We start from the raw sequence: 9,368 nt of genomic DNA, 5'->3' as shown, positions 1-9,368 counted from the left end.
TTTTAAAAAAAAGAAAGAGCAAGTAGGACATCTCTTTATAATCTCCTTAACTTGTTGCCATGTAATAGAAAACTCTTTCTTTAAACCTTTGCTATTGACATGATGTTTCTTATGAAATTCTGAGGCCTTCAGCACATTTCCAATCAATAATCAATCAATTACTGCATTCCCTTGTGCTAGAGAACCTGGCAGACCCGTACAGAATCAAATGTGTATTATGTATATGGGACAAAACCCATTTCTGATTATATCTTGAACCTGTATGAATAATGAAGTCAATTCTGTATCATTTGGTATAAATTCAGCAGTTTCAATATTCAAGAAAACTCTCTCTGCACATTGTGAATCAGTAACTATATTGAGAGGTTCTTTAAAGTCTCTTAGTACCATGAGAATAGCATATAATACTGCCTTTTGGAGAGAGTTATAAGGGCTTTGTTCCACCTTACTTATATCTTCTGATTTGTAACCTGCCTTTCCTGATTTATTTGCATCAGTATAAAATGTATGGGCTCCAGTTATTGTTGTATCACATACAGTTCGGGGAAGAATCCAAGTAGTTCTCTTTATAGGGTTAATTCTATCACTTTTGGGATAATTGCTATTAATTTCTCTCAAAAAATTAGCACGAGCTCTTTGCCAAGGTTTATTTTCTTCCCATAATTTTTTAATTTCATCAGCAGTAAAAGGAACTATAATCTCTACTGCATTTATACCTGCTAATTGACAAAGTCTCAATTTTCCTTTTATAATTAATTCAGAATTTTTTTCCACATAAGTTTTTAATATTTTACTTGATTTATGTGGTAAAAAGATCCATTATAAGATAATATCTTTCCTCTGCATTAAAATTCCTGTAGGGGAAATCCTGGAAGGCAATATGCCTAGAATACAATCAAGATTTGGATTCACTCTATCTACATGTGCCTCCTGTAATTTCTCTTCAATGACCATCAGTTCTTTTCCCGCTTCAGCTGCTAATTCTCTGAGACTATTTAAGTCTTTGTCACCATCTAAAATTTTGTTTAAATGAACTATTAGGTCAGGTGTTATCCCAACAGCCAATCCTAGACTGAAAATAGCTCCTAATAATCTTTGAAAGTCATTAATGGTCTGCAATCAGTCTCTCCTAATTTGTGCCTTTTGTGTTCTAATTTTCTGTAAACCTATTTTGTAACCTAGGTAATTGACAGGATCTCCTTTCTGTATTTTTTTCAGGAGCAATTTATAATCCCCACTTAGGCAAAACTTTTTTTTTTACTTCTTCAAACATTCTTTCTAAAGTATCTGCATTTGATTCAGATAACAAAATGTCGTCCATATAATGGTAAATTGTAGACTTAGGAAATTGTGTATTATTTCCAATGGCTGACTTACAAAATATTGGCACAGGGTGGGACTCATGATCATTCCCTGTGGGAGGATTGTCTACTGGCATCTCCTAGTAGCCTGAGAATTATTGTAAGTAGGCACTGTGAAGGCAAATTTTTCTTGTTCCTTTTCTTGTAAAGATATAGTGAAGAAACAATCATTTAAAGCAATAACTATAAGAGGCCATATTATCCTTTTGATAATAGAGAAGACAGAGGAATTCCAGATTGTAGAGGGCCCATAGGTTGGATAACCTTGTTGACAGCTCTAAGAGCTGTCACCATTCTATATTTTCCAGATTTCTTTTTAACAACAAATACAGGAGACTTCCAAGGACTGGTTGATTCTTCAATATGGTGAGCATCTAGCTGCTCCTGTATCAGCTGTTCTAAAGCCTGCAGTTTGTCTTTTGTTAAAGGCCATTGTTTAACCCATATGGGTTTCTCAGTTAAACATTTTAAGGCAAGGCTGTTAGTACCTCTGAAGGTTTGCTAGTTGCTTTGTGTTCTTGTACAGCTTGAATGGCTGATGACCTTTGTCTATAATATTTTATAGTATCCTTCCCAGAAACATGAGTTTTGGGGACTACAGGAATGTTAACCTGGGTATTCATTGCTGCAATATGTCATGGACCCATAAATTCACTCCAATATTAGCTAAATATGGCTTCAGTCTTCCTTTCTGTCCTTCTGGCCCTATGCATTCAACCCACCTCATGCTTTGTTTTACTTGAGATAGGGTTCCAATTCCTAGGACTTGAATATCTGCCCCTTGAAGAGGCCAATCTGGATGCCAAGATTCTGGAGTAATGATACTCATGTTCACACCCATGTCCATCAAACCCACAATTACAATGCCATTTATACACACTCTTAGCTTTGGTCTTTGATCATGTATAGAAGTCTGCCTAGCTGGGTGGTGGTGGCACATGCCTTTAATCCCAGAACTCGGGAGGCAGAGGCAGGCGGATCTCTGTGAGTTCGAGGCCAGCCTGGTCTACAAGAACTAGTTCCAGGACAGGCTCCAAAGCCACAAAGAAACCCTGTCTTGAAAAACAAAACACAACAGAAGAAGAGGAGGAGGAGGAGGAGGAGGAGGAGGAGGAGGAGGAGGAGGAGGAAGAGGAAGAAGAAGAAGAAGAAGAAGTCTGGCAAAATATACATTTTCTATTTCCTATGGAGGTTTTTTTTTTTTGAGACAGGGTTTCGAGGTCCTTGCATACTGGTACTCATGTGGCCTGCTGTCACTCCTGACAGAGCAGCCGATCTGTTCTAGTATTTTCCTTGGTATAGGGTTCCTTTTCTGCGTTTCTAAATCTGTGTGAGCCTTCATGACTATTTCTATAAAGTAAGGGGCCAAGGACCCAGATTCCTACCTCTGGTCACAATGTTAATATCTATATGTGAATATTAATAGCCTAATTATCTTATGTGTGTATAATTTGTTTTCTTGTCTAACAATGTTAGTTCAGTTATCGAAGCACTGACCGGGAAACTATTTGCCAGGGGAGTGCAAAATACCAGCTGGGTCTCAGGGAATGGTTTCAGAGTGTCCCGTAGAGAATGACTGTGGTCACGGGGAACGGTTTCAGAGTGTCCCATAGAGAATGACTGTGGTTGGAATCGGACGGGTCTCCAGAAGATTCCCCAGAGGTTGCTCACTTGCTTGTTGTTGTTGTTGTTGTTTTATAACACCCAGGACCATCTATCTGCCCAGGGGTGGCACTGCCCACAGTGAGCTGGGCCCTCCCACATCAGTCAGTAGTACAGAAAATGCCTTACAGAATTGCCTACATGCCAATAGGATGGAAGCAATTCCTTAGTTAAGGCTCCCTCTTCCCAGATGACTCTAGCTGTGTCAAATTGGCAAAAAATAAATAAATAAATAAAAATAAAAAAAATAACAAGCACTCCACGCATAATTAAGGGCATAATAAATCTCTTTTTAAGAAGCCATAGGAGATGGACATTTGCTGAAGGAAAAAAGCCATAAAAAACCTGAAAATGGGACTATGGGACTATGATGTCCCACTTCCCCTTTTATAGGGGCTCGTGAACTCATCTGGGAACAGTGAGGGCAGCAGCAGGTGACCGAAGCACCAGGGTTCCAGTCCTCATACATGCTTCAGAAATCTGGGGCGCTATGCACTACAAGGGTTACGGGACCACTAGGCCTTGGTAACATCCCGTACTACTACTGGATCTCATGTATAACACCCTGGGTTCTGAGGACTCGAGGGCTGTCTGGAATTATTCTAGTAACCCAGGCTTCAGCATCTCCTCTGACACGCCTATAGCCATTTATCTCTCTTTGGTCTCAGCTCCTCTCGCTCCTCCCCTCCCTCTCTCTTTTTCTCCTTCGGCTTCCTATCTTTTCCCTAGCCCTTGTTGAGCCAGTCAGCTGCATCTTCAGACAGTTCAGTGGCCACTGCCAGGACCACTTGGAGTCCTTGCCTGTGCAGGGACAATGCATGTGGAGACAGGGTACAAACTAGGGCACCTCCCACTGCTCAGGAGTCAGGGGAACTGGGTACCGGTACAGCCTCAGTCACAATCACCAACACCCACGGAGAGGGGTGGGATTTACATATTGTCTTGACTGCGGCCATTTTCTCAACCTCTGGGACTGGGCACCAAAGCCAGGATGTGAGATCCAGAAACTGAGTGTAGGATGGATATGTGAGCTGGGCGCTTGGGAGCCTGAGTCAGCAACCGCAAACTAATAATGAGTTGCCAGAACCACCACTGTGATTGCTTCGGTGGTCAAACAATAAGCTATCTTGTTACTTTCACAGCAGCATGGACTGCCAGCTGTTCAAACTTCCAGCCCACTCTGTGTCTGGTGCCTCTGCTGTGGCTGCCGCCGCCGCCGCTGCCTATAACAGCACAGCCAACACTCCCAAAAGTTGGCAAGAAAAGATAAACTAAGATAAAACTGAAAACCTGACCTTTTTTTTTCTTCTTCTTCCTTTTGGTTTTACAAGACAGGGTTTCTCTATGTGGCTCTGACTGTCCTGGAACTCACTCTGTAGACCAGGCTGGCCTCGAGGCCTCGAACTCACAGGGATTTGCCTGCCTCTGCCTCCCGAGTGCTGGACTTGCCCCCACCAGGCCGGACTGAGAGACTGAGTTTTTAAATTCATTGTATTTATTATCAGTGGGGGGTAGTGTGGGCTTACCACACCTGGGAGTGGAGTCAGAGAACAACTTGGTTTTCTCCTTCTGCTGTGGGTTCCTGGATGAGATTCAGGTCTGCAGGGTTTGCTGCAAGCACTTTTACCTGCCGACCCATTTTGTAGACTTGAAGTGAGTCTCTTAGACAGCCTAACCAGCACTACCAGAGCAAGAGAGGAGCTGCAAGCTGCTGACTGAGTCAGTCCGCGGTGTCTGTTCGGCAGATGAAGGGTGTTTGGACCAATCAGAGCCATTCTTTTGCCAGCTTTGTCTCTTCGCACCAATCACAGTCACCGAGGCTCATGCTTTGGACCAATCATAGCCTTGTCTCTTAGCTCCAGCTGGGGTGATCTGTCCACCAAGCCTGGTGCTCCCTCTTAGAGGTAGGTGGGAAAGGTTGCAGTGGTTGGAAGTAAAAAAATCAAGAGGCCAGTGAAACTGAAGTCGTTTTTAGTGTACAAATCTGCAGGAGAGGACGTCAGCACCACTGATTAGGTGGTGTTAATCCCAAAGATCCGAGGAGAAAGACCACTGGCCCAAATCATGATGGTCAAATTAAGGCAAGCAATTCATTAAAACAAACTTTTTTATTCGTGTACATGGGCTGCCTCCCCCTAAGGTAGAATTCAAGAAGTCAGAATTGGATGTGAGGAGACAAGGTTTTTATAGCTCAGATGTAGGGGGTTTCCAGGCGGATTGGGTTGGCCAAATAGGCGGGGTTACAGGAGCAGAACATAAATAACTGTAACAAGTTAGGCTTAACAACCTCCTGAAACAAAGGCATGGCTGTCAGACGGTCATGACAAGGCAGTCATAACAAGGTAGTCATAATTATCTCTTGAAACAAAGTAGGGTTGTAAGGTGGTTATAAACAACTTTTTGAAACAAAACATGGTTGGTTGCCATTTCCTGGAACAGGCAGTATAGAAACATTTGTAGTTAAGGTCACAGGTAGGGCATACCCCAATCCTTGAGAAACAGATTTAGTTATAAACGGGAATGAGCCTAATTTTTCTTTACTATTGTTATGCCCTGATCATGGAGTCCCCTAAAAACCAACTAGGAGACCTAGTTCTGTATGTAAAAGCAAAGAGCATTCATTCTTATTCAAGTTCAACTCGGACTCTCCCTGTGTCCAACACATTAATGCAATTGGAGAGACCGGAGCTCAGTTGGGGTGGGGCTTTTATAATAGCAGAGGCTGGGGTGAGGGATTTCTAAGGTTCAGGACCCCTGATTGGCTACCATTTGTCCTGGTGAAAAGCGATGGGTGTGTGCTGGTATTGCCTTAGGGTAAACTACTGAGACTTGAGCTTCTGTTGAGTTTGTCACGACTTGGTCCAATACTATAAAGAAGCTTTTAAGCCTAAAATGGGGGCAGGCTGATACATCAGTAAAAGACAGTGGATTTTAAAATCCTTTGGTCAAGAGAAACGTCTATCTTTTTCTATAGGCCAGAACTTAACATGCCTCCCAAATGCCCCCCCCCACCCTTGGTTTTTTGAGACAGGGTTTCTCTATGTAGCTTTGGAGCCTGTCCTAGCATTAGCTCTGTAGACCCAGGCTGGCCTTGAACTCACAGAGATCTGCCTGCCTCTGCCTCCTGAGTGCTGGGATTAAAGGATAAAAGCTGATGGCCTTTGCCAACTTGACACAAACCAGGGCAGATCTGGGAAGAGGGACTCTCCACTGAGAAAACGCCTCCATAAGAGTGGCCTGTGAGGACTTCTCTTGATTAATAATGGATGTTGGAGGCGCCAACTCACTGTGGGCAGTGCCACCCCAGGTCAGGTGGTCCTAAGCTGTATAAGAAAGCAAACTGAGCAAGCTGTAGTAGAACAAACCAGTATGTAGCATTCCTCCATGGTATCAGCTTCATTTACTGACTGCCAGGTTTCTACTTTGAATTCTCACCCTGACTTCCCTCAGGGATGAACTGTGAACTGTGACCTGGGCGCCCTGACTTCCCTCAGTGATGGCCTGTGACCTGAGCATTGTAAAATGAAATAAACCATTTTCTCACCAAGCTGCTTTTTGTCAAGGTATTTATCACAACAACAGAAAACCTAACTAAGTGCCCCCCCATCTAATCGGTCAAGAATACATAATAGTCTACTTCTTATCGGGTTACCTAGAGGTTATCAAGGCTCATGATAACAAAATTCTGTGTTTCACACAGACTGTCTATGCCCCCAGGAGCAGGGATCACCAGCTGCAATCCTTGTGGGGGTGTCTCAAGGTGTCTCTAGGGGAGTTCAAGACAACTAGTGCTGGATAAGGCGATCTGATTGGTGGCAGACTGATAAGCCTTTGCTCAAGGCTTCAGGGCAGCAAGGGAGAGCCTGATAACACTAATTAGGGAGTCAAATTGCCCTAGTCCCAGCAACTGTGCTTATCTAGGAGGCTGAACACCAAAGGAGGGCTCAGCTAAGGACTGACTAGTCATTAGCACTATAGTAACAGATTGTAACAATGTTTTACCCGCCAGCACCTTGGACCCGCTGTCCCTGCATTAGGCAGGACAGAGGAACAGAACTGACAGGATTATCTATTACAGAGGGGATTTATTAGATTGCCTTATATGACACAGGCTGCGTGGTCCTACAGTAGCTGTCTGCACATGGGTGAGGCTGAGAACAAGGCCGGAAGGATTCTCAGAGAACGTCTAGTCTTCATTCATCCTTAGAGACCCAGGAAGCTGGGTTTTGATGTCACTGAAGGAGGCAGCAGCAGTGGCAGCTGCAGAATAGATGCACTCATCAGCAGGAAGTGAGGGCAAGCAAACAGAACCACAGCCCCGCTTTCCCCTCTTCTATATGCGCCGACACTGGAAGGCTCTGTCCACTCTAGGAGATAATTTTTCACCATTCAGTTTACCCATCCAGAAAACACCCCCACAGACTTTCCCAGAGCTATGTGCCTCTCAGTTGAGTCAAGATCCAATTAAGTTGACAACTGTCTTAAGGTTGCTATTGCTATGATGAAACACCATCAGCAAAAGCTACTAGGAGAGGAAAGGGTTTATTTGGCTTACGCATCCCAAATTACAGTTTACCGAGGCAGGAACTCAAACCCTGTGGGAACCTGGAGGCAGGAGCTGATGCAGAGGCCATGGGAGAGTGTTGCTTTCTGGCTTGCTCCTCATAGCCTCCTCATCTTTATGGAACCCAGGACCACCTGACTAGGGTATCTCCATCCACAATGGACTGGGCCCTTCTCCATCAATCACGAGGAAAATGCCCCATAGTCTTGCCTGCCTATAGCTCCATCTTATGGAGGCGTTTTTTTCAGTTGAGGTTCCCTCCTCTCAGATGACTTTAACTTGTACCAAGTTGACATAAAACTAGCCAGGACAATTGACTTCAGGTCAACCTGACACACCAGTACAATACAACACTATTTAACAATAACCTCTCATTTTTTGTTCATCTCAAGAAATCTCACATTAATAAATACCACAATATAAAACATATCACAAACTTAAAATCCCACAGTCTTTACAAATTCAAACACCTTACAATTCAGTGCCTTTGCCAGGAGGTGGTGGCACGCGCTTTTGATTCCAGCACTCAGGAGGCAGAGGCAGGCAGATCTCTGTGAGTTCGAGGTCAGCCTGCTCTACAGAGTGAGTTCCAGGACAGCCAAGTTTATTTTTATTTATTTATTTATTTATTTATTTATTTATTTATTTATTTATTTATTTTTGGTTTTTTCGAGACAGGGTTTCTCTGTGGCTTTGGAGCCTGTCCTGGAACTAGCTCTGTAGACCAGGCTGGTCTCGAATTCACAGAGATCCGCCTGCCTCTGCCTCCCGAGTGCTGGGATTAAAGGCGTGCGCCACCATCGCCCGGCTACAGCCAAGTTTACAAAGAGAAACCTGATGTGGGAGGGTCCTCTGTTTTGAGTTGATTTCATTGGTTAATAAAGAAACTACTTTGACCCTTTGATAGGACAGAAAATTAGGTAGGCGGAGTAAACAGAACAGAATGCTGGGAGGAAGTAAGGCAATCACCATGCCTCTCCTCTCTGGTCAGATCACCATGGAGCCAGCCACCAGGTCAGACATGCTGAATCTTTCCCGATAAGCCACCACCTCGTGGTGCTACACAGATTATTAGAAATGGGTTAAGCAAAATATGAGAGTTAGCCAAGAAGAGGATAGATATAATGGGCCAGGCAGTGTTTAAAAGAATACAATTTGTGTGTTGTTATTTCGGGTGTAAAGCTAACCATGCCAGAGCCGGGTGGGGCGAAAAGCAGGCCAGCCCGCAGCCCCTTTTACAGAAACCCTGTCTCAAACAAACAAACAACAACAACAACAAATTGTGTCTTTAAAAACCCAGAACACCTGATTTTCTTTTTTTTTTCTTTTTTTTTTTTGGTTTTTCGAGACAGGGTTTCTCTGTGGTTTTGGAGCCTGTCCTGGAACTAGCTCTTGTAGACCAGGCTGGTCTCGAACTCACAGAGATCCGCCTGCCTCTGCCTCCCGAGTGCTGGGATTAAAGGTGTGCGCCACCACCGCCAGGCGAGAACACCTGATTTTCGATAAAGGAGCTAAAAGTATACAATGGAAAAAAGAGAGCATCTTCAACAAATTGTGCTGGCAAAACTGGATGTCAATCTGTAGAAGAATGAAAATAGATCCATATCTATCACCATGCACAAAACTCAAGTCCAAATGGATTAAAGACCTCAATATCAGTCCGAACACACTGAACCTGATAGAAGAGAAAGTGGGAAGTACTCTACAACACATGGGCACAGGAGACTACTTCCTACGTATAACCCCAGCAGCACAGTCGCTAAGGGCCTCATTGAATAAAT

Source organism: Microtus pennsylvanicus, chromosome 8, assembly GCF_037038515.1.
Source record: "Microtus pennsylvanicus isolate mMicPen1 chromosome 8, mMicPen1.hap1, whole genome shotgun sequence".
In the NCBI taxonomy this organism is placed as follows: domain Eukaryota; kingdom Metazoa; phylum Chordata; class Mammalia; order Rodentia; family Cricetidae; genus Microtus; species Microtus pennsylvanicus.
This window is presented reverse-complemented; position numbering follows the sequence as displayed.